This window comes from Macadamia integrifolia, unplaced genomic scaffold (assembly GCF_013358625.1).
Source record: "Macadamia integrifolia cultivar HAES 741 unplaced genomic scaffold, SCU_Mint_v3 scaffold1894, whole genome shotgun sequence".
Taxonomy (NCBI): Eukaryota; Viridiplantae; Streptophyta; class Magnoliopsida; order Proteales; family Proteaceae; genus Macadamia; species Macadamia integrifolia.
Genome location: NW_024868407.1, coordinates 18,416 through 45,350, shown reverse-complemented (window position 1 = coordinate 45,350; position 26,935 = coordinate 18,416). Strand labels below are relative to the sequence as shown.

Below are 26,935 nucleotides of genomic sequence, written 5' to 3'. Positions count from 1 at the left end.
AGATGGAATTATGTACTTTGAAATGTTTTATATGACCACTGGGAGGATGTTCAATATTCTGGGTTGCTTTCAATACGAGAAAATTAAGACCCAGATTTTTGTTCCTTAATTGTTTTGGAACAGTTATAGTATTTTGCCTTTGTTCTATAGCGTCTTCGAAATTGTATTCCTATTTATGCATATTTTTGCATTGGTTTATCATTATCATAATATTAAAAAGACATTTATGAATTACATAAGTAGAAAATTAATGACATTTTGTATTTGTATATCAAATTTAGAACAATCTATGATGAATAAATATATTGAAATTAAAATGGGTGTAAACTTCTGCACAAGATTGGCTGTATAGTGCATTTCTAGGGAACCATAAAAGGGCGAGGTGGAATTCACCAAAGAGACACATCTTATTCTTACATGATTTTTCTCAGGGCAGCAAAGTTTGTGATATTTACCCAAAGGTTATGTAACCCAAGTTAAAGAAAATGACAGTAACCTAGAGGTTTCTAAGTCCAAAGGTGAGGGGACCTCGAAAGTTATTATTCTTTTCACAGTAAATGTGAATTTACAAGAGGACCAGTGCATTCTTAGCTCAAAGGATAGAAATATAGTTACCGTTGTGACTCTTGTATGGTTTTTAAATCCTAATGACACATTTAAATTTATGTTCATATTCACATAGATATATCTTTAATGGAAAAAAAATGATAGGATTAAGTAAAATCCACCAAAGTGGTACATTCAATTCGATTGTGTCTTCCTCAATAGTAAAAGTGGCATTTCTCAAAGGTGATGTCATCAAAATTTGTGAACATTTAATTTAATTATATATTTCTTGACAGTTAAGATGACATTTTCTAAAAGGTAATATCATAAAGGTTTGTGAATAAATATTCACATGTTAGAAAGAGACACTGACTTAGGAATTCTTTTGCCCAATGGTGATTGAGTTTTCGAAAGTTAGTATTCTTTTCACATTTAATACAAGAAAATGGGAGGACTAGTGAATCCCTATCCCAAAGGATTTTGGTATGCATTTTATAAAGGCTTTTCCAGTGGGAGTGTTCAAAAATCATATTTCTAACATGAGTATTATTGAGTTTTTGAAATGCTTGGTTAGTGGAAGCTTTGCTGCTTGTTGATTACTTGTTTATGTTTTGAAACTTTAGCTTATATATTTTGGGGCATAGTTTGATCGATTACAATTATATTTTAGTATTTATATTATGCACAGTTATTCCATCTATTAATTGCTTTTATGGTTTCATTTGAACATGTTTTCTATGCAGTAGTTGCCTCAGTTATAGGCAGTAATTGCCACAGTTTAAAAGGCAGTACTTGCCACAGTTCAAAAGCAATGTTTGCCACAGTTTATAAGCGAAAAACAACAGTTAGATATTAATCCCAGATCAAAGGCGATTGCTACAATAAATGTTAATATCATAGTTAAGGGCCTATATAGAATGACAATAGTGTTATTTAAGGATATGTCAATATTTTTATGTTAATATTCCACATAGATTCGTATTGAGAAATTTACTTATGTTTGTAATGATAGAAAGTTATATGCCGTATATTGAAGTGTATCTTTTGCTGTTGTTCAATGTGAGTGATTTTTCAATTGAATCACAGTAAAAGTAGTTAATATAATGAAATTCTATGGTTACACCAATTTGAAAAACATCCTTATAATTAATATTGCCTAAGTGGGTGATTGTTGGATTTATGAACTTAATTAATTATTCGGGTTGATTAAAATGGTGAGAGTCGAGTTACATGAACTAGTTCGGTCCACGCTCAAGTTTAGGGATATACTGGTCCTACCTATTGTGGTTTAGGATTTTGGGTACAATATAGTATTATAAATACTAGGTTTTGGGTCCCTATATCCATTATTCAATCTTCCCCACTTTACCACTGAAATGAAAGAATCAAGGAGGTCTAAGGGGCTATAAAATAGCCATAGCCAAGAGAGGGGAACTAACCAGAATGGTGTCAATCATCCTCAGCATACTAGGTGAAAGGTACAAATGGATCCTCCATAATTTTATTGGATTTGTGTTCTTGTTTTTTTATGTGGTTTCCTCATCTAAGTTTTTGAATTCGAACCAATGGTAGTTCTAACATTTTCTTTCGGAATACAAAACACAGAGAGGTGTGAATCAAAAGGTATTGAAAACAACTAATCAGACCAATGGATTTATAAAGAAAAAAAAATTGACAATACATTTGTTCCTTAAGTATTACACTCTAGAATTACTACTACATCGTACTAGCTATTGTATTTGTTGGTATCATTTCCAAGCTTAAATGCACACACAGGAGAAAGGCAAATCCTCTTAAATTTGATATAATACTACCCTTGGGTTGTGTTTGATAGCCAAGAGAAGAAAAGAAAATAAAATAAAATAAAGTATAAAAATTGTACTTTTTTCTTGGTTTAAGAAATTCTCTTTGTGCTTGGCATGTCCTGAACTAAGAGAAGATTCCTTGTTTGAATTTCGAACTTCATCTTGGGCATGGAGAAATTTTCTTTTGCTCCAAAAAAGAAATAAATAAACAAAAAAGAAAAATCTTACCAAAAAGACAAGAAAACATAAGAAAATATTTCATTTCTTCTCTTCTCTTCTCTTCTCTTCTAATGGTATCCAAACACACATACTTTTTCTATTTTCTTGTCATTTCATTTCTTTTCTTTTTTTCTTTTCATTTCATTTCTTTTCTTCTCTTGGCTACCAAACACAGCCTTAGAAGCTTCAAGCCATATGACCCACTCATGGAATCTTATAAAAAAAAAGTTCCATATAGGTCACGATACAACTCCCAAGTCTGGCCAATCTCAAAAAAATTTGCCATCAGTTTCAAATATAAATTTGGGCTGATAAAAAATTAGAAAAAAATAATCTTGGGCTTTGCCATCTCAGCCAAAGTGAAAGAGAAGATTGGAGATGAGTCCATGTGATAACGAGACCCCAAATCTCAGCTGCAGATAAGTTTTGACAGTCAATAGAGAGAACCGAAGTTTTAAAACTGATTGAAAACTTAACATTTGACAATTTGGCAATTTTGGGAATACAAAGATATAGAGAAAATAAGAAACACAACTATGAATGGAAGTGTGAAAGGATGAGAGCGCCATTGTTAATCCGGCAAGCTCACCAAACCATAGGTGTATGTCGAATTTTTATTGGGTATTGCCTAATTTTTGTCCCTCACACTTGTTTCTAAAAACAGAAAAATAAGCTTGACTTATTTCTCCATTCTTGTTTCTAGACATAGAAATATGCATAAATTTCTATTTCTATTTCAAAAATCAAACGGTTTCTGAACATAGAAAAATGAAAAAAAACTGATTCAGAAAAAAAAGTCAAACAAGCCCTAACTACTTAATTGCTAGACTATTTTAAGGCAAAAATTAGCCCAAAAATTAGTGAAAGGGAACTCAACAGCCACGAATAGGTGCTTGAGTCCACTATGCACTTCATTAGAGTCACCAAATTTTTGCTATACTCCATAGCCACCTTCAAAACTTGGTAAAAGTTTTGAGAGTTTGCATCAATGCTTTTTCTTGTTATCAAATAATCTACAGCTATCAACAAAAAATAACCTTGGAATAAAATACCATAAGCCCAGCCTAATATATGATTCTCAAACCTAGTGATTCCTGGTGCATATCAAGGGCTAATCCCTAAACACATCTTGTATTATTATCACTAATGGAAGCTTTGATCATACATCCTGTATACTTTGACATGTGGTAGTAATTTTCTTACATGGATCTTGTTTGTGTAGTATCCTAACTTTTGATTATGTATGTTACACCAGTGCCCTAACCCGGTCTAATTTGGACTTTGGTGATAGCTCTCAGACTGGAGGTACGGAGTACCAATGGGTTTTGGCTCGCGGTAGCTCATTATAAAAAGGGAAGGGATGACCCCACTTGCTCGTGCATCTCATGCCAATCCAACTGGAGAGGATTCAAACCTTCCGACCCTAAGTGGTAAGCGACCCGACACCTCCTTAATCGAGCCCCAGCACGTACCAAAATTGTCAGAAGTACATATCTGTAACATAGGGCAACTCCCTATAGAAGGACCAAGTGGGGATAACAACCATTCAAGGCAAAACATTGCCTTGGCCACTAGAAACAGCCTAGGCAGGATCCAATGACTCTAAATCCAGTGGCCCATTGTGCTGTCAAATAGTTTTCGATACTCGTTGACCCCACCATCCACATCCTGAACAGCCTCGGATGACCCCACACACTTGTACACCCTATGAGTCTAAGGGAATGGACCCACGTGTCCCAAATGATGGAATAACCTAATTGGATCGGACAAGGACCAACCAAACAGGCCCTAAGCATTTCACTTACTATAAATAGGTGAAGTGAGCTCATTTCTCACTTCTCACTTGTCCAAAAATGTTGAAGGGAGAGAAGAGTAGAGAGGAAGGAAAAGAATGAAGGAGAAGAAGGGAGAGAAGAAGGAGGAAGCTTGGTGGAGCTCTCAGCTTCGCATCCCACTGTCGAAACCTTGCCAGAGGTAGGTGCGACTCCTACTACTACCCTTTTTCCTCATTTTGAGCTCGTGCATATAAGCAACGGAGTGAACTATTGGGTTGGAGGGGTAAGCCTCAGCCACGGCACCTCTCGGAGGTCGAGTGAGTGTGTATTTCACTCTCCCATGAGATTGCCGAGCTTAAACCAAGCTGGTGAGCTCCGGTGACAACTTTGAACAAAAGTGAAGTTAGGGTTTCAATCATCGCATCTCACAAATTGCTAAGTAGAATCGGGATTTATTTAGCTTAAAATAAAGAGAGGAAAATCCTTTACAAACTCCACAGAGCAAATATCGGTGATCGGACCCGAGCCGAAAAGCCCCAAATCCTTGGGCTCATTTCTAGGAACCCATCAGAAACAGCCATAGGAAATAACCTGGGAAGGATCTGATGTTCTGTTTTCGGTGAAGCCCAGGGTCTTGTGAGCTCTATGTTGGGTCCACCAAAAATATCAGTGGTGTTTCTGATAGAATTTCTCATATTTTTGGTGGGATTCCTCACTATTTACGGTGACCTTGGTATCATAACCCAAATTTGACAGAACTTGTGACCTTTGGGGGTAACCCTTGTGGGTCCCCTCTGATGTTTCTGACACCCGTTAACACCTGATTACCCTTGTATATAGGAAAGAGACAAGCATGTGCAACGAGGTCAAAAGTGAGTGAACACCGGTTGATACACTTGGAACCTGAACCAACCAAGTACAACCAAGGTGAGGGATGGTTGATTATATCTTGTGGAATGTTTAATATTTAGAAACTGCTCACATGTGTTAGCAATATTAAATGATTAGTTAATTATTGACATGATTATATTGATAATTGTGAGCATGTTATTTATGATGAATCATTATGTTTATGAATATGGAAATTGGATATGTGATTATGTTGAGATGTGGATTGTTAGGAGGGATCCAGTGTGGTCGAGCTGGTTTTGGTACCATGATTGCTATGTAGATGTTTCATTCATGCATTGTATATGTGCATTAGATTAGATATAGTAATAGATTGCACTTTATGACCGATGGTGATTCCGGTATCGTGTATTCTGGGACTATACTTGGAAGTGGGTACGCCTTGTAGGCTGATGGTAATTCAGGTATCGCATAGCCCATACTCAAAACTGCTTGTATGCTAGATAGACTTGGAAATGGATGTGATGTGGCCGATGGGTAATTTTGATATCGTATTCCATACTAACTATATCATTATACAAGGCATATAGTATATTGTGGTTAGGTGACATTCCGCATGCTACGTCCACTTGCCAACAGGGGATAAGGTGTTGAATAACCTAGTGGTGGAATGTTCGATGAATCTTTCCGGAATGCCATATTCATGGTACGATGTGATTGTTTCCGGAGGCGAAAAATAGTTCGAAGTGGTCAATGGTGATCCTGATGCTGTGCCTACCAGGAGGGGGTTATTAGGGGTTTGTTGGGTGACCGATGGTCTCATTCCAGGACCGGAAGGCTCCTAATCATGACTAGGATTTGTATCGCTGGGTGACCGACGTGCAAGTTTTAGGACCAGTGATACAACCTAATGTCATAGTAGCATTTACTAGACTTAGTTGTATTCTAGGTGGATTAATAATTAAATGAATTGCATCATTCGCATCATGGACTATGTTTAGTTTTTGTATTCATATCATCATGGGTTACGTATATGTGTATGGGTGTGCATGACCCCACCCCTCACTGAGCTAGTTGGAAGCTCATCTCATGTATATGTTTCTTTTTAGATGATGATGCAGGTACCGTAGTACCGTTGGGGTGTGACTCTACTCCCTCTGGACCCGAGTATAGAGTAATAGACTGGTGGATGCCAGAGGTTGTAGAGCACGACTCGACTTGTGCTTGTGATATCTGTGCCTATTCAGCACCTTGAGAGGCTTGATTGCCCTTTTTGTTATTTTGATACCGAACTATTAATTGGTATCCTTTTGAATTATTATGATACGTAAGTCATGAATATTTGTATATGGCATAACACTGTTAATGGTATATATACTATCACTATATGTTACCCCATCTCATTTATATTCCGCTATATTATATACTCTGATTCCATTGCAATAGTTCTTGTGGTTCGTGTTGTGTGGTTATGAATGTTAAGATACTGCTATCAGAGATTCTGGTAGAGGTGTAACATAGGTAAGCATCTTACTCACACTGCTGGTATTCCCATAACGGGGATTGGAGTGTGACAATATACGAATATGAAATCAGAGGAATTCTTGAAGAAATGAAATAGCTAGGCATAATAAGTAGGAATCATCTCTGCCACGATTTGGATGGAGTGTGAATAAATTGTGAAACTCCTTTAACAGATCAGGGGACATGGCCTTTGGAATTATTCGATTTCTTGTTAGATTTAAGAGGCATTATCAAATTTATTGTTAATTTAAGTGTGGTGAAGTCATAGGGAGGTATCCATACTTCATCAGTTAGCCAAAACGGCTGAAGTCAAGGGGTTTTACTTAGAGCCACTTGAATGCCAATTAAAGAGCAATAAATGGGATGCTAACAAATAAGCAAAACATGAGGTATTTCCATTAAAGTGAATTCTTTATTTATTTTTTCTGGAAATAAAATTTATTTAAGTATTAAGAGAATTTGAGGTTAATAATATCATTTTTAACATCCCCTTGCATGTGCCTATGTCTAGCTTGGACTGCTAAAGTATGACCTGCATAAATACATTGTTTACCCATCTTCTTAATACAAACTGAATCAAAGTTATTTAAATCATATGAATATCATAAAGAAGTGAAAAAAAAAAAATCCCAGGGCAATGAGTGTTGTTCTGGTTGAAGCAGCCAATTGACCATATTGATTGAGTTAGTATAGATTTGTATTTTTGTCTTCCCATTGATAGTGCATAGACTCCTTGCTTGATCCCTCGAGCATTAGCTTCTTGTGCTGAACCTATATGGCCAAAATTGATTTGGGCGAAAGCAAATTGTTTGTTAGATAAAATCACCGATGCCCATCCTCCTTCCTTAGTATAGATCAACTCTCATTGGGAATGATGATTGTGAAGGTGGCGGCGGAAGCATAATTGATACTAGATCCATATAAAAAAAATTTAAGCTCTTAGATCTCGAAGAATACACATTCATAGAACACAAAAACGAGGTTAGGGTTATCTAGATAGTCCCTTCAAGTTCTCAAAATCCTTCCTTATTATTAAGGAAGAAGACTTTCTTTTTCTCTCTCAAGTTTAATCTAAGATTATGATTTTACCACTGTTTTTGGGCGAAGACTTCTCTTTTATAGAAACCATAACTTAAAAAAGATTATGTTGGTCCAATGGCAATTAAGAGTATCACAATAATTATGGTTTGAGGAATCAGATTGGATCGGCCTTACCCGATCCTGAATCTTGGCCAGCCAATACCATATCAATGGATCAATATGAACAATGTTAAAATGGTATAAAAAAGTTTTTAAATTTAACTGAGGGGTATTTTCTGTCCGATTCCGATCTAGAATAGGATTGGTCATTATTAGCCTTAACTGATCTCGACCCAGATTCCATCTTCTTAAACTATGGTCATAGTAGTGCAGGTGCTATCATTTTTTTCAACACAACGGTAGACACCACATTTTGTCACCCCTGAAAGGACTAATCTGTAGCAAACCACACCCTATCCTCCATATGGCACAGGCATGAGGCTTTGGAATTTCCAATCCAGTCAGCCAACCAACACCTAGGATCCAGATGTAGGTAATAACGAAACCCACAACTTATTCAACGATAAAAATCAAAGTATATGTAAAATTCCATAAAGGTTATGATATACATGTGGTGATCAGTTACAATGATAATTTTATAATATTATAGGCCCATTTATTACCTTCACAGGTTACAACAAAATTCACAAGACCACTTACATTTAATTTACTCTATAATACACAATGTATCAAAGTCCTTGTCTATAATCACTCCTTGTCCATGACTTCATCAGCGACCAATCTCCAGATCTTCTTTGCTTCAACTTCAAAACCTATGGATGAGTGAGGATTGGGGGGGTGAGCACGGGTATGCTCAGTGAGGGGGTGGGGGCATACAAGCACACAAGCATGTAGAATTTATAAATAATAAATATTTCAAGTATTTCACTTCATGTCTACCATCACATAAGCATACAAGAATAATAATCATAGATAATCTTAACATACTGCATCACATGTCTACATCACCAACTCATCCAACATACAGCATCTTAATTTACATATCATCAACTCATTTATCACACCACATTTTCAATTCATAACAATCAACTCATAATGCTGCATCCACATGGTTCATTTATTAATCTAACTCCATTCTAATTACTAGGTCTCATCCTATAGGTTAAGTGCTATAAGCAACGTAGGTGGCATTCCCTACCCTGTACGTTGGGTCCTCAGGAATACAAACTCATTGCAGGCAGGAGCCATCCAGTCCCGATCAGAGCCTCGGTCCCCCATGTGTCCGATGGCCATGCATATGCTACACCATACCATGTTGTGCCCTCTTAGGATGCAATACATCATATCCGGGTGTAGAAGTCCTACATGATATACCACTGAGTGGGATTAGCCAATACCTGACCCCCTATTGGCAAGGAGTTATAGCACTGGGGTTGTGTGCCTAACCATATGTAAACTATATGCAAGAGTCATCCAATATGTATTTGTGACTATAGTTGTAAGACTGACCTCTGAGCCCATGGTACCGGAAACGTACCTCGGCCACACCATGCCACAGACCGTCAATATTACATCCACTTCCACAAACACACACACACATGTGATTCTAGTAGTAAGACTGACCTCTGAGCCCACGGTATAGGAAATGCACCTCGGCCACACCATGCCACAAACCATCAATATTACAACCATCACCATGCACAACACACATCTATGATCCCAGATGTAAGACTGACCTCTGAGCCCATGGTACTGGACAGAACCTTGGCCACATCGTGCCGCAGACCATCAATATTACACCCAACATCATATCCGCATTCACAATATACATCCACAACTCATCATATCTCATTTGGTAGCACATGTTTAAAAAAAAACAGATTTCACATGCACCATCCAACACACATGCATTACCACAGTAAATTCAACAAGAAGAATAGTAAATTTCAAGTAAGCACATTAAAGAATATTAAAATATAATTATACCCAAAAAAATACAGCAAGGCACATAAAACACAGCAAAACACAGAAGACCCCTCACCTGGACAATCCGAATCAGTTTCCACTTTTCAGATGCTGAACTTGTTCCCTCATAGTTAACTGGAACTCCAAAAATCAAAATTATATATATATATATATATATATATGTGTATATATATTTGTTTATTTATTTATTAAAATAAACTTAGAGTTAATTTACATCCTAATTGAGTCACTTTATATTCCCCTATAAGCCCTACAGATCCCCTCTCAGACCCACACTTTGCTATCAAAATCTGAGGGAAAAATGGTCTCTGGAAGCCTAACTGGTTGGAGACCCTGGCCCGACCAGTTGGCCAGATGTCTCCCATTGGTCATGCCTTTTCTATAGAATTTCATTTTCTGCTTGCTTTCCCTGCAGATTTCTCAACAATTCTATCATTGTGGCCTTTTTTTTGTACTGAACTTTCACAACAGTAATACATTTCTCAATTTCCATCACTTTAATTATCAATTCACTAATCCATTAATTAATTTTTATTAATTATACAATTTCAACAAGAATCTCCAAAATCATTCCTCATTTTTCCATAATCTCATTCACAAGTAAGGATTTGAGTAAGAACTTCATAATCAGACCTTAATAGAAGGTTGCATGCATGGAATTCTTTCTAATGTCACTTTGCATGTAAGAAATTGAACCTAAATTATCATGCATGAACTCTTACAACCTTAGGACAAAATTTAAGGAAAAATTCCTCTAAATCCACATGCATTAGTTCTATTTTAAAAATTTGAGTGAGAATTCTCACTCTCAAGTCCCAATCAGCCATGGTAAGTGTGCATCCCTACACATCTTCCAAATCAATTCTTCAAATTAAGAAATCAAACTTCATAAAATGAGGATTCTGCTGAAATTTTTCCAGAATTCCTTCCTTACAACAGAATTCAGTCCTACCCCTCTCTATTTCCAATTTCTTTCTTACTACAAGTTCCTATAAGGAAGATGTACCTACCTCTTTGCTGGATTCTGCAGCAGCCTTCCAAATAAGTCAAATTCTTCTCCAATCTTCTTCTCTTCTCTTCTCCTCTTCTCCTCTTCTCCTCTTCTCTTCTTTGCTTCTTATTCTTTATTCTTCTTTCTTCTTTCTTCTTTCTTCTTTTTTCCTCTCCTTCTTCTCTTTTCCCATTTCGTTTCTCGTTTATAGCAAATGAGAGGAGAGAAATAACTCTCCCTCCAATTTATAGGCCAACAGACTAGGGTTTGTTTGGTTGGGCAGATTTTTCATAAAAACTCATTTTCTCCCTAACTATTTAAAATTTGATAAGTTAGATGTGTATTGATATAAAACCACCTGCATAATCACCCCCAAACATTTCTCTATCTATGGTAAAAAGTGGGTGAAAAGCCCCTTTCAATCGGTGGGGCCCACAGAAGAAAAACATAGTTTCTGGGCATCTGTCCCCAGGACAGGCAAGCCGGTTGGACAAAATCTCTCCGTTGGTTGTGCCTTCTCCAGCCTGTTGCTATCCTTATTCTACCCATAGTTTACCCACCTTATGTGAGACTCTTTCATTATTATGGGCACTCCTACGCCCCCTTCAAGACCTTCATTTGGATCCTAAATTCAATCTCTGACCTACTACATTAATTTATTATTTCTTTTCACCAAATACCCTTCTTGATAAAATTCCACCTCTAAGACTGGGTTATGAAATCCGGATGTCACATAAGCAATGATGAGTTGGGAACCCCTCAGATGTGGAGTGATCCTATATTTATAGTCAAAATCTCTTCTTAGACATATGCAGCATTCAGGCTTCCATGCTAGCATAGGATGGTTAATTAATTGATAAAAAATACTTTTAAAATTGGCAATTGGCTTTTTCATACTTAGAATTGACCAAGACCACCCAATAAAAAATAAATTAGTTCTAAATTGAGCTAAAAATCTAAGGACCAAATCCATAAAGTGAACTCGAGCCAGAGTTATATTGACTCAAGCTGACACCAAATGCACTCTGGCCAATGACATTTGCATTTAGCCCAACAAGCGCCAATTATGTTGGCCAAAGTACAAATTGTCTTGAATTCTATGATTTTGTAGGGATTAGGTGAATCTTTGGCCGTATCTCGTTCCAACATCGTACTTGTTGCCCTAGGCATGCACCTAAACACACAAGACTTCTAGAACACCTAGAAGTCTATGAGATTCACATACTGAATCACGTATAGGAGTTGTTTGTTGTTGTTTACGTCACCTCTAGTTTGCACTTACAATACCTGAGCCATGCCCTTACAACCATCAAACTGTCTCGCCCTGCCTCCGATAGGCCGAGGTATGGAGCACTGGACACCCACATCCAATCAGCCTAATCCTCCAGGATCACAAATGCACCTTAATTTCATAAATTCCACCAAGATCACAACTACAATTAGAGTACGCTAATAAAATCATACATTTACCATTGATGATGTACTAAAGTGATAATTTATAAATATACAAATAGCAACTCATAAGTGTAATATTTACAATCTTACATATACCATCGATATATACATCAAAAGAAATAACCAAAAAACTGAAACATAGAAGCGAGCATACTGGTGTCTCGTAGACACAAGCCTCACAACCGCCGCTAAAATCTAATCTTGCTTTAGCACCAGTTCCACCATAAAAAAAAATAATAATAATCAACGAGGGGTGAGCTTCACCAAAAGTGGACCAAGTGGAGTACAAGTGTCAAATTTGGCCCAAGGAACTAAACTCTGGCCATTCTAGAAGATTCTCTCTTGGAAAAATCTACAGAATAGATTCCAAGGATTTCCTATGAGGTGGACGATTTCTACAAGGAAGATCTAGGCTGAGTCAACCTTCTATTTTGGTTTTTAACTACATGTTGGGATGATTTTTTAATAGTTTCATATTTGTGATCTTCTATATTGGATAATATTCTAGAAGAATCCTATCATATCTTCTATTTTGGGATTAAGGAAAATATTGTAAAGGGAATTGGATTAACAATTTTGGGTAGTTTCTATTATAAGTTTTGATTTTTATTTGCTTTCTATTTTGCTTTCTTCTCATTCTTTAGGTAGCTGAACTCTGTAAATAGAGGAGCTCTCCTCTCTCTAAGAACACCAAGCTCCCTCTCCCCTCTCTTTCTTCTTTCACTTCATTAGTTTAGCTTTGAATAATTTATGTTTATAAGTTGTAATTTTAATTTAAGTTAATAGGAAGATTTAGCAATTTTCCTTTTTTGTATTGTTCATAAGTTATTAGAAGCAAGGAAGATTTGAAGATTATTTTTCAAGCTAGATTTTTTTCTTCTCGAGCCTTTGCGTTTCTCCATCCTGGAAAGTTATTTATTTATTTTTATTTAATTTTCATTGCTATGTCTTTTATTTTTAGTTAAATTAGTATAGTCAACTCTCTTGATATTTGCACTCTGGCTAATTTGGAAGTGTGTTAATTAAGCTCTTGGCCTCCTTGAGTTCAACCTGTAGCTACAACTGACACTATGCACTTGCCATTAGTATAATTGTTGTGGCTTATATTTGAGCCCAACAAGTTTTTGGCATCATTGCCCGGGAGGCAAAATGTTTGTTCTACATTTTCAATTGATTTGAAGTGCTTTGTTTTATTTATTTATTTATTTATTTATTATTCTACTGAGAAGATTTGTGGGGTCTGTGTTGGGATGCCAATTACTAGGCCCATAATCTAATCAGATTTTTTATTTGCAAAAAAGTGAAACTCCGGATCCTTGCTGGTAATTACTGACAACCCACCAAGCAGAAGACTACCAGCAAACTGGTAGATCGTCTGGACAACCAAATCCAGAAAGGAGTAGTGATTAGCCCTTGCAAGGTAAGATCGGTCTCTCCTACTAGCACCCATACACATGTTAGCTTAAGTAATTTTTCTTTTGACTCCTTGTGGATATTATGTATTTCTCTCTTTGTACCTCCGAACCATTTTGTTGGGGAAGTACAATCAAGGTTTTTCATTGATCCTGATTCGAAATAAAACAAGCAATTCTAGTCAAATTAGAGGAAAAGGAGAAGAATTCTTTCTTTCTTTGAATACTTGTTAACATTCTATCTTGTGCTTCTGTGATATTGTGTGGGCTTTGTTTTAACAAGAAAAAAATATCGTGAGCAAAGGGTGACTTAATTTTGGGAGGTTAGACTTTGTATGCTCGGGTGGACTCGAAATTCTAAAAATCGTCTTGAAAGAGTGAATCCAACCACCATGGGAGATGAACAACCTAAAACCCTTAAGGACCATTTTTTTTCCCGTATGAGCAGATCAACCCTCTTGCATTAGATTGCCACAGGCCCAAAGGAACAACTATGAACTTAAGTCCCACTTCATTGGTATGCTACCCCACTTTCACAGGTTGGCTAATGAAGATGAATACTTATTCCTTCAGGAATTTGAGGAGGTTTGTGCTCTAATCAAGGTCCAACAATTGGCCAATGATGCTGTGAAATTAAGATTTATAACTTTTGCACTGAAGGACCAAGCTAAGAAGTGGCTCTATGGTTTTCCAACAGACTCAATAACCACTTGGGAACAATTCACAGTTGTTTTTTTGAAGAAGTTCTTTCCCCTGCATAAGACCAATAGAATTCGAAATGATATTCTTCAATTTAGGAAAAAAAAAACCAATGAGTCTTTTTCCAAATTTATGGAGAAGTTTAAACTTACTCCAAGAATGCCCCCATCACAGACTTAACACTGGCACTTGTGCCAAATTATCTATGAGGGTATCGACTGTCAAACCAAGCCATTGTTGGAATCAATGTGTCCAACAGGATTTACATCATTTATTGATGAAAACAATGCTTGGAATTTTTTGCTTCACTTGGCTGAAAAGACTAGAGTGGGAATCTACTCAGAAAAGTGAGAGGAAACATAAGGGTTACTTTGTAAAGGGTACTGTGGCCAAAGAGGCTCAACTAGATAGCATTCTCAAGAGACTTGAGGCAATAGTAGTTAAAGGACCAGCCTAATTGAATCAAGTAAATCATTTTGTGCCATGTGTAGTTGGTGTCAATCTCCTACCCATGTGATGGAGGAATGCCCCAATATCTCTAGTGTGAATGGTTTGAATGTTGGTCATGAAAATGTGAATGCCTTGTACCAGAACAACCCGAGTTGGAGGAACCATCCCAATTTTTCTGGACTCAAATAAGCAATCAAGTAGGTCCTTCCAAATTTCAACCCTTGAATCAAGGTCAGTTTTTTCCCCAACAAACCAACCAAAGAAATATACCCCCAATCAACACAATAATTTTCGCCCGGCTCAATCTATTGTTCCACCACCTCCTATAAATCAACCTCTAGGATTCATGAGAGGAGGTGGTGATTTGTCTAGGCTTTCATCAATAGAGAAAAGTGTGGAGCTTCTCATGATGTTACACCCGTGGCCTAACCCAGTCTAATTTGAACTTTTGTAATAGATCTTAGAACGGAGATAAAAAGCACCAATGGATTTTGGCTCACGGTAGCTCATTGCAAAAGGGGAAAGGATGATCCCACTTGTTTATGCATATCATGCTAGTCTAACTAGAGGGGATTCAGACCCTCCAACCCTAAGTGGTAAGTAACCCGAAACCTCCCTACCAGAGTCCCGGCACGTACCAAAATTGCTGGAGGACCATACAAACATCCTAGGGCAACATCCTAGGGAAGGACCAAGTGGGGATAGCAGGCAGTCAAGGCACAACATTGCCTTAACCATCGAAAACAGCCTGAGCTAAATCCAATGGCCCTTTGGGCTCTTGATTGGGTTTCGATGCCCATGGACCCCATCATCCACATCGTGAACAGCCTCGGATGCCCCCACACCTACCTCATGATTTGTACTCCATATAAGTCTAAGGAGGTGGGCCTATATGTTTCGAATTACGGAATGACCTTCTTGGAATGGACAAGGACCAACCAAACAAACCCTAAGGATATGACTTATTATAAATAGGAGAGGTGAGTTCATTTCTCACCTCTCACTTGTCCAAAACATGGGAAGGGGAGAAAAAAAGAGAGAAAAGAAGAGAAGGAAGGAGAAGAAGAAGGAAGAGGAGGGAGGAGCTCACCTTGACTCCTGGCTTTGCATCCCGCTGTCGGAATCTTGTTGGAGGTAGGTGCTACACCCTCTACTACTCTCTTTCCCTTCATTTTGACATAGTATGGTTGAGCAAGGAGGTGAACCATGACCCCGGAACATCTCAGACGGATGAGTGTCATTTCACTCTCTTAATGTGGTTGTCGAGCTCAAACCAAGCTAGGTGAGATCCAGCGACCAAATGCCTAGTTAGGGTTTCCACCGTTTGATTGTTGTATCTCCCAAACGGCTTAACGGAATCAAAACTTCTTCAACTCAAAACGGAGGCTGAGATATCCCCTACAAACTCCATGGAACAAATCCCAGCAATCGGGCCCGAGTTGAAAAGCCCCAAATCCTATGGAACATTTTAGTGTTTCCACCAAAAATAGCCACTAGAAACAACCTAGGCTGAATCAGGTGGCATATTTCCGGTGAAGCTTAGGGTTTTGTGAGCTCTCTATTGGGCCCACCAGAAACACCACTAGTGGAATTTCCCATATTTTCGGTGGAATTCCTCCTTATTTCCGGTGACCTACCCAGAACTGTCAAAGTTGATAGTGTTTATGCCCTTTCAATGCAAACCTTGTGTGACTTCTCCGATGTTTCCGACACCCGTTAACATCCGTCTACCCTTGTTCATAGGATAGAGACACGCACATACTATGAGATCGAAAGTGAGTGAACCCCTGATTGATACACTTGGAACCTGATTCAATCAAACACAACCAAGGTGAGGGATGGTTGACTTTATTTTGTGGAATGTTTAATATTTAGAAATTTCTCACATTTGTTAGGAGTTTTAATTGATTATTGAATTGTTAACATGATTATGTTGATAATTGTGAACATGATATTTATGTTGATTCATTATGTTATGAAATGTTGGATTGTGAGATGGGATCTGGTGTGGCCAAGGTGGTTCTGGTACCATGATTGGTAGTGTTGGAAGTGTCAGACAGTGATTTGGCAGAGTAGGCAGTGTAGGCATATTGATGATGTCTCATGTGAACTGAAAGAGCATGGTTTGAGAAGAGATGGGGTTAAATGGCTTAGCCTGGTTAACATTTGAGTCATGTATAGGAAGCAATCAATACGGCAATGGTAGTGTCAATTGAGATGGCTCATTTAGCATAGTCAGAGAGTTGGTTAATTGCTATTAGTTGAGTTAGTACAATTGGGAACGAATCGAAATATATTGCAGTTAACTGGAAGTTGGGTAGTAAGGCTTATATAGTTGGCATAATCATTATGAGTTGGAAGTGGCTAAATGTGTTTGAGATGATGAGGAGGTAAGTGTAAGTCCTTAAATCAGAAAGTGTTTTCCGAAGTGAAGGATGTAGCTATATGAAGAAAACTGCAAGTTTATGTTGGACCAGAAAATTTATAGGTATTTTGAGATATCTTTCATTTGGAGTTTGTTAGAGCTCAAAACTAAAGAATCTATTCCTATGAGTATGCTTCACAATGGCTCAAAAATTTGGCCACTCCGAGCTTCGATGAGGGACTTATGATCTTGAACAACGACATCGCACATAATGCCAAAATTCTATTTTCTACACCATATAGCAACTTTGCGAGTTTTAAGTTGTTCATTAGTTTAACTTTGTAGGAGCTAAAAACATGAGGGGGATGACAAAAAAAATGTTTTGTCGGATATGTTCCTTACTTTTGTTGATTCAATAGTTGCAAATATTGTTTAATTACCTGCACATGTTATGTATATTTTTCTACCATTTCAATATGACACATGATACTACCCTTACCTTGATCCTTAATAACAAGAAACTCAACGGTATAAATTATATGAAGTGGAAGAAAAAGCTTATATTGTATTAAGAAGCAGAAAATATTATGTCTATACTAAAGGCTTTTGGACCTCCCCTATATAATACCACTATTGGTGTGGATTATAAAGTCTGGAAAACATTTAAAGAAAAGGATGCCCTGGCTATTAGTTATATCCTTAGTTCTGTAAACACAAGTCTTCAAAGTGCATGTATCAATCCATGTAGGATACCACCTATATATTCTAGCACATCCTAGTTACTTTGTATACTAGGATTAGTATTTTTCCTCTACCTTGTATACTAGGATCCATATCGCATGTGTATGGTAAGTTAGAAATCTATATTGTATGTGTATGGTAAGTCCTAGCTCACTATTGTGTATTTATTCTTCTCTTCAATGGAATGAAATCACAGAATCATAAACCCTAAAATACATGTTCTATTATGGTATCAGAGCTGCATAAGCTCCACAGAGCTTAGCTACCCCTCCCTTCCTTAGGGCTAGTGACGACTCCCCCAAGGGGAGATTAGACACCAGCCGCCCTCTCTTACTCCTCTTGCTTCTTTAACCCAATCTTCTCCCTCTGTTCCCAATGCACCCATTATCTCTATCAAACTAAACTCCAATTTTTTTTTTTTTTATTTTGGAAGACCTAGCTAGAACCCTTCCTTGAAGGATAGAATCTGCTTGGTTTTTTAACTTGCTCCAACCCTTGTCCCTTTGAACAAAGTGTTGCTGCTGCCTGACATCAATAGTATGTGCTCATTCACACTCTCCTTATTGCATCTCTCTTTCAAGAGGTCTTCCCTCTTATTATTGACAAACCCACCAACCAGGCCATATGGGAGACGTTGACCATTGCCTATGCCTTTGCCTCCACCACCCATGTGCTCTCTCTTCATATGGCCTTGGAAGATCTTGTTCACAAACCTAAGGAATCAGTGTCTTCCTTCCTCCAGTGTGGGAAGATCCTCTCTGACGAATTAAGTGCTGCCGGTGAACCTCTCAAAGTTGCTAACTTTAACATACACATATTTAGGATTTTGTGCTCTGATCTCAGAGAGGTTTCCCACCTTACTTGGTTGCTCCACTCCAGTATCCTATAATGATCTACATGCGCTGCTCCTCAACCACGAGTTCCTTGTTTGGTCCTCCCTAAAGAAGCTTGCCATCACTGATCCTCCATCCAGCGACTCCAACCCCTCTGCCAATCAGGTAACCAAAACCACCAAAGGGGGCTTGCAAACTGATCTACCTCAATATTAGCCCTCTGATCATGGTTCTTTCTAGGGCCGTGGAGGTCGCCATCACAATGGACGTGGTCGTGGGGGGCACTATTCCAACAAGGTCAAGGATGCCTATTCTGCACTATCTGTCATCGCACCAACCATACAGCCTCTACCTGTTACTATCGCCCACCTACACCTGTCGCTTACCACACATAACCTAGCCCTATGATCGCCTACCCTATTTGGCCTAACCCACCATTGAACCTACCATCTGCCTACCATGCCCAGTATAACCCCTACTTTAACACCCCACCTCCATCCACATGGTACCTTGACACTGGTGCTACACACCATGTCACGCCCGATCTCCATTCTCTATCATCCTATGACAACCATTCAGGTCAAGATCAGTTGCAAGTTGGCAATGGTAAGGGGTTTCCCATCACTCATATTGGCTCTAACCAACTTTCTTGTCCTATTCAAAATTTAAATCTCTCTAATTTTCTTCATGTTCCCTCTTTAAATAAGTCTTTACTTTCTGTGCAACATTTAACTCGTGATAATAATGTTTATTTTGAACTTCACCCTTCCTGTTTCTTTGTCAAGGATCCGATAGCCAGGCATACTCTTCTTTCCGGTCTGCGTAAAGGTGGTCTGTAAACCGTTCCCATGTTGTCTCCCTCGCCGTCTGCCAATATTGTTGAACGTACCACGTGTGATGGATGGCATCAACGTCTCGGTCATCCCCACCATCGACTTCTTCATTAAATAATTTAGAAAAATAGTCTACCTTGTCTCTCCAGTAAACTAGTGCTCTTTGTACGGCCTGTCAAGTTGGCAATGCCTCTAGGCTTAGTTTAAAAGAAACGTACACTCGCAGTGCTTTTCCTTAGGATTTATTGTTCACTGATGTATGGGGACCTTCTCATTTTTTTTTTCTGGCAATGGTTTTCGTTATTTTCTTATTTTTGTTGATGACCACACTAAGTTCATCTAGTATTTTCCTATGGTCTCTAAGTTTGAAGTCTTTAATATTTTTCCTAAATTTAAGACCATGGTTGAGAGCCAATTTGAGCAAAAAATTAAGTACATTCAGTCAGACTGGGGGGGCAGGAGTTTTGCTCTCTTCCTCAATATTTTTCCTCTTTAGGTATTCAACATCATCTTTCTTGTCCCCATACCCATGAGTAGGGTGCTGTTGAGTGCTGCCATCGCCACATAGTTGAAAATGGTCTAACCCTTTTAGCCCAGGCCTCGGTACCCTAGCAATATTGGCACTATGTATTTGAGATTGCAGTATACCTCAAAACCACATGCCCTCTTGTGTCACGGGAGGCCTCTATCCCTTTAAACTGGTGCACAAGCGGCCTCCCGATTATTCCTTTCTCTGAACTTTTGGTTGTCACTACTTCCCATATCTCCATACCTACCACAACCATAAAATGAAATTCCATTCCTCTTCTTGTGTCTTTCTTGGCTACAGTCCCTCTCACTCCAGTTACCGGTGTATGGACCTCAGTTCGGGTCGCATTTACATTACCCGCCATGTGCGCTTTGATGAGTCGTCTTACCCTTTTTGTACCTCAGGTCCTTTCATCCTTGGACCAGCTCCATCATCTCCACCGCCCTCTCTTTGGGCTTTGCTCCACTCTTAGTTTGCTATCCCCATGCCACCATTGCTCCTGCAACCCTGGTCTGCCTTACCCCACTAACCCCACCTCTCCCATACCAACACCACCCTCCTCTCCCCGACGCCGCACCATACCCCTTTCCATCTTATACCAGCACCCAACTCACCAACCTCCACCACCTACCACACCGCCACCCAAAACCCCTTCACCCACACTGCCCAACCCCATCTTGCAAACACTGCCCAACCCTACCACATCAACCACTCCCCCACCCGCGCCTCCTCCCCAGATCCCAACTCGAACCCACACCATGGCCTTATGCCCTTGCCACACCCCTTAACTTCACCTAACCACCTCCACACCCACCGCCCCTCCCCTTAAACCTACCTATTTCTCCTAGGCTTCCAAGGATCCTTAGTGGCGGGTTGCAATGGCAGATGAGTTTGATGCTCTTGTTCGCGATAGAACTTAGGCTTTAGTCCCCACACCCCATACTAATCTTGTTGGCTGTAAGTGCGTGTATAGGATCAAGCGCAAAACAGATGGAACCATTGAGCACTACAAAGCTTGCCTGGTTGCCAAGGGCTTTAACCAACAATAGGGTGTTTACTATACTAAGACTTTCAGCCCTGTGATTAAGCCTACTACCATTAGGACTGTGCTCTCTCTTGCTATCACTCATGGGTGGCCAGTTCATCAACTTGATGTACACAACGCCTTTCTCCATGATTTTCTCAATGTGGAGGTGTACATGACTCAGCCCCCTAGTTTTCAGGATGCTTCTCATCCTGATCATGTTTGCAAGCTTCAACGATCTTTATATGGGCTCAAGCAAGCTCCTCGTGCCTGATTCCAGCTTCTGTCTCACTTCCTTCTCTAATCAGGCTTTTATGCCTCTCAGACGGACCCATCTTTATTTATGCTTTCACGGGAAAAGGTTGTGACCTATGTGTTAGTCCACGTTGATGACATTCTTGTTACAAGCAATGCCTCCACCCATGTTTTCCTTGCTTGGCCAGCTCTCTCAGGAGTTCTCCATGAAGGATCTTGGTCCCCTGCATTATTTTTTGGGAATTATGGCTATCTCTCATAGCAAGGGTCTTCTTCTATCACAACAACGTTATATCACTGACCTCCATCAGAGTGCTAGCATGACCGAGTGCAAGCCTGTCCACACCCTCATCCATACCTCATCGGGGACACCTGAGATAGGGGGTGCTCTCTTCTCCAATGCCCATGCACTACCGTTCTATTCTGGGTGCCCTTCAGTACATCACTCTCACTAGGCCGGATGTCTCGTTCGCTATTAATTGTGCTGCCAATACATGCATTCTCCCACTGAGAATCACTGGTCTCTTATTAAGCGCATTCTGTGCTACCTGAAGCACTCAAGCACCCATGGCCTCCTGATTGATCGGTCTTCTCCTACTGAGATACAGGGTTTCTGTGATGGAGATTGGGTTGGTGATTCGTCTGATCGCAAGTTTACAGGGGGCTATGTGATTTTTCTGGGATCCAATCTTTTGTATTGGTCTTCCTGCAAGCAGCGTACCATTGATCGCTTATCTACAGAGGCTGAGTACAAGGCCTTGGCCGGTACAGCTACTGAACTAAGGTGGCACCAATCCCTCTTTTGCAAACTTGGTGTTTCCCTTCATCGCCCACCATATTATATTATTATGGTTCGACAATATAGGGGCAATTTACCTCTTTGTGAACCCGGCGTTCCATGCTCGTACCACACATATGGAGATCGATTTCCATTTTGTTCCTGGCAAGGTGGCCAAAAAGGATCTTCAGTTTCAGTTCATCTCCATTCTTGATCTGGTTGCGGATATCTTCACCAAATGTCTCCCTTCCACGTGTTTCCAGTTTCTTCGTGACAAGCTGAAAATCCGACCCATCGAATTGTCATCTTGAGGGGGTGTATCAATCCATGTAGGATCCCAGCTATATATTTCAAGCATATCCTAGTTACCTTGTATATTAGGATTAGTGTTTTTTCATTACCTTGTATACTAGGATCCATATCGCATTTGTATGGTAAGTCAGAAATCCATATCGCATGTGTATGTTAAGTCCTAGCTCACTATTATGTATTTATTCTTCTCTTCAATGTAATGAAATCACTAAATCATAAACCCTAAAATAAATGTTCTGTCAGCATGTGATGACTTTGAAATGGTAAGAGAGGATATGAAACATTTGGAGACGATCCGGAAGCAAGATCATCTTGCATGCCAGAAGATCTCTTTTATGTAATCTCCTTCCAAGATGGCTGAGACCACATCTCTCATCGACCATATGATGAAGATAAACAAATAATTCCAGAAGCTAAAGGGTCTCGGTTCACTCTTTAATCTCCTATTCAAGATTGAGATCATCGATCTTTGCCTCCATACCTGATGTTTATGGTTCATTCATCATGAATTTTCATATAAAAATTTAAAAATAAATGATATTTTTTTATTCAACCAATGCGCTTACAGAATCCGAAGGTACACTAAAAAAGAACAAGGTAGTGGGACTAGTCACTGAGAAGGTTCTCAATCTTCTAAGCTTAAAAAGAAGAAGAAAAAGGCCATGTCTAAGGCTGAGGCCATAAGGGTTAAAGAGGGAGGTGAACAAAAGAAGAAAGCTAAGGCTGCTAAGGGATTTGTATTTTTTTTTCTTTTTTGGTAGTAAGATGGGACATTGGAAGAGGAACTGCTATGAATACCTTACTTCCTTGAAGGGCAAGGCATACAAGACAAAGTTATGTATTTCTAAATGCTTTGTATTAACTGAATCTCAATTGTTAGTACGACCAACTGACTTATGGTGTGTGGGCACCGGGTCTACATTGCAGATGTTTGCAATATGTTATAGGGGTTTCATAAGACTGAAAGGACAAGAAAGAGAGATTACTATTCGAGTGGGAATTGGAGATGAGGTCGACGATGTTTCAGTCGTCACATTTACTATTAGTCATTTGAAGTTAAATAATTGTCTTACTGATAAAGGTTAATTTTTTCCTTTAATGATGATTTTGATAATTTATTTTAAAGCAAAGTTTGATGCTCTGGATATTAAGGCTTGTATTTCCTTGAATTTGTCATCAAAACATTCTCCAGAGAACCAAACCTATATCTGGAATTTTAGTCTATGCCACATTTGCGTATACATGATTAATAGATTGGTAAATGATGGACCAATTGAGAGTCTTGAGGTACAACCTTATCCAACCTATGATACCTACTTACAGAGGAAATGGCTAAAAATCCCTTCCCCAAAAGGGAGGTACAACTAGAGGTACATTAAATCTCATCCACTCAGATGTATGTGGACACCTAAATATCTAAATTAGGTATGTATATCATTCTTTCATCATATTTATCGATGACTATTCGTGATATAGATATATTTACCTAATGAATTGGAAATTATAAACCTTTGGAAAGTTCAAAGAGTTCCAGTTAGGTAAATGTATCAAATGCCTTAGATTGGATCAAAGCGGTTAATACTTGTTTGACAAATCAACTGAGTGCACTTGGGACACCACAGCAAACTGGTGTGTTTTAGAGAGAAAAAACCAAACTTTGTTGAACATGGTTTGGTCTATACTTATCTCAGCTACCCCTATCCTTCTGGGGATATGCCTTAAAAACATTAATTTATATTCTGAATAGAGTTGTGAGCAAGTCTGTACTTGAGACTCCTTATGACTTGTGGAATGGGCGAAAGCCTAGCTTACATTATTGAAGAGTATAATACTACAAAAAAAGCGCTCAAATACTGCACTTGGGCAGAGGTCTACGACCACGGTCCTTGGCAACTGCAGCTAAAGAAGCTCTGTAGCCACGGTTTTTAGAAACCGTGGCTACATTTTAACAGTCACCGCGGTTCTACAAAGGTGTGGTTATTGATATACATATAGCTGCAGTTTTATATAACAGCGGCCGTATATGTAAATATTGCTTTGGTTCATTAAAACTGCGGCGGTATGTGAACATATAATTACGGTTTTTTTTAAACCGCGGAAATATAGTTTCATGACACTTATCAGAAGTGAACACGTGGAATTAAATAAGGCAGCAGTTTTGTAAAACCGTGGCTATTAATGAAATTTCAAAAATCAGAATCGGCGCTCAATTTTTCACTTCCCGCTTTAAATGTGCAGCTCTTCTTCACTGAAAACTTTAACAAACATAAGAAAAGGAGCAAGGAGGAGGACGAGGAGGAAGAGAACGAGAAGGAGAAGAAGAAGATTTGAAGATGAACTGCACGGTAAGAAGGTTGTTCGTTTTTTTATTTGAGCAACTCTCTCTCTCTGTCATGGTAAGCTTTTTATTTTATTTTTATTTTTAATTTCTAACCTGCTCTCTCTACCTCTCTCATTCTCTAACAAATCAAATAAAAGTTGCAGGGCGGATGGGTTTGTGTAGCAGGCTGGGGTCGGGAGTCTACAGCAGGACAGAGGTATGCATAAGGTTACTCTGCTGTGTGGTGGCGTTTTGCAGAACAAGGACGATGTTAGGAATCTTGTGTGTTGTGTAGCAGCGGCAGTCTTGCTCACAGTGTAAAGTGGGAGGGTGCTGTAGTAAGTGTTGGATTTATGGGCTAAATTAATTATTCGGGTTGATTAAATGGGTGAGAGTCAAATTGCATGAACCGGTTCGGTCCACTCTCAAGCTTAGGGATATGCTGGCTCAACTCATTGTGGTTTAGGGTTTTGAGTGCAGGACAGTATTATAAATACTAGGTTTTGGGTCCCTACAACCATTATTCACTCTTCCCCACTTTACCACTAAAGTGAGAGAACCAAGGAGGTTTAAGGAGCTGTAGAAGATCCATAGCCAAGCCAAGAGAGCGAAAGTGGGAGTGACCAACATCAATCATCTTCAGCATACTAGGTGAAAGGTACAAATCGATCCTCTATAATTTTATTAGATTCGTGTTCTTGTTTTTCCCGTGTGGTTTCCTCAATAGGGTTTCAAACTCAAACCCATAGGGAGTTCTAACAAGTGGTATCAGAGCAGACCACATGGGACAAGAATCGATTGAATTTTTCTTATACATGAGGATTTTGATTGTTACTTAAAACCTGATTTAATTAAAAATCATGAAAATCATAAAAATCGTAATTTTACCATCACTTAAAGATCCTGTATGGGAAAACTTTCTTCACGAAAGTTGTAGATCACGAGAAGACGGTCGCGGTGGTATGCCGAAAGTCATCGGAAACCTCCGGACGTGCCGGCACGCACCATCGGAAACCGACTGCCGGAGGAGAGAAAAAAAAAATGGCGGCGAGTCATCGCCGGTTCAACTCGGAAACCCTACCAATTCAAACCGGTGACATAGTGGGTCAACTCATATGTACTATTTGACTCGGTCAAAGGTTGACTGGGTCGTTGACCAATTAACCCAAATTTGACCCGGAACTCATATGGCCGAACCGGTTGGTTTTGATTGATTTAAAAAAAAAAAAAAACTCAAAGGCTTGTTTGGTTTTTGTTCATTTTGAGTTTTTATTTAAACTACTTTAAATTTCATTTAAAGGTTCGTTTTAAGGCCAAATTGAAATCTGTTTTTTGCGTTGGATTCCTTGTTTTGGGCCACATTTAATGATCTAATTTTTAATATGACATATTTGTTTGAAATTTTATGTTGTATTTGGTTTCAATTTGTTCCTTTTGGGTTTTTTATTTAAACTACTTTAAATTTCATTTAAAGGTTCGTTTTAAGGCCAAATTGAAATCTGTTTTTTGTGTTGGATTTCTTGTTTCGGGCCACATTTAATGATCTAATTTTTAATATGACATGTTTATTTGAAATTTTATGTTGTATTTAGTTTCAATCATTGAAACAAAATAGCATAAATCAATGCTTTGAAAAATATATATGTTATTGGTTACCATGAAATTGAGAAGTTTTTTTTTTAAATTGAGATATATTAATATGGAAAAGGGTGTAAGCTTCCGCTCATTCTTAGTTGCAAAGTAATTTTGCTTTAGGAAACCATGAAATGATGAGGTGGAATCCACCAAAGTGGTACATCTTATTATTTCATGATTTTCCACAGGGAAACAATATAGGTGACATTTGCCCAAAGGTGATGTCACCAAAGTTAAGAAAATGACAGTAACCTAGAGGTTCCTAAGCCCAAAGGTGAGGGGATTTCAAAAGTTATTGTTCTTTTCACAGTAAATATAAATTTACAAGAGGACCAGTGCATTCTTAGCCCAAAGGATAGGAATGTAGTTGCGGTTGTGACTCTTGTATGGTTATTGTTGTCCTAGTGACATATTTATATGTATGTTTTGAACATAAAGATATGCATCTCCAATGGGAAAGATATGATAGAACTGAGTGAAACCCACCAAAGTGGTACATTCAGTTCGATTGTATCTTCTCCAACAGTAAAGGTGATACTTTCCCAAAGGTTATGTCAT

The 26,935-nt window shown here is 38.7% G+C and overlaps 1 long non-coding RNA gene across 1 annotated transcript; it reads right to left on the bottom strand.

Annotated features, from left to right (window-relative positions):
* Nucleotides 1–8,324: 8,324 nt before the first annotated feature.
* LOC122065136 lies at nucleotides 8,325–10,920 on the bottom strand. The gene is made up of 2 exons (XR_006135930.1): nucleotides 10,756–10,920; nucleotides 8,325–8,571 (listed from the first exon to the last, which is right to left on the bottom strand). It is a non-coding gene; the product is annotated as an uncharacterized LOC122065136 (long non-coding RNA).
* Nucleotides 10,921–26,935: the final 16,015 nt, after the last annotated feature.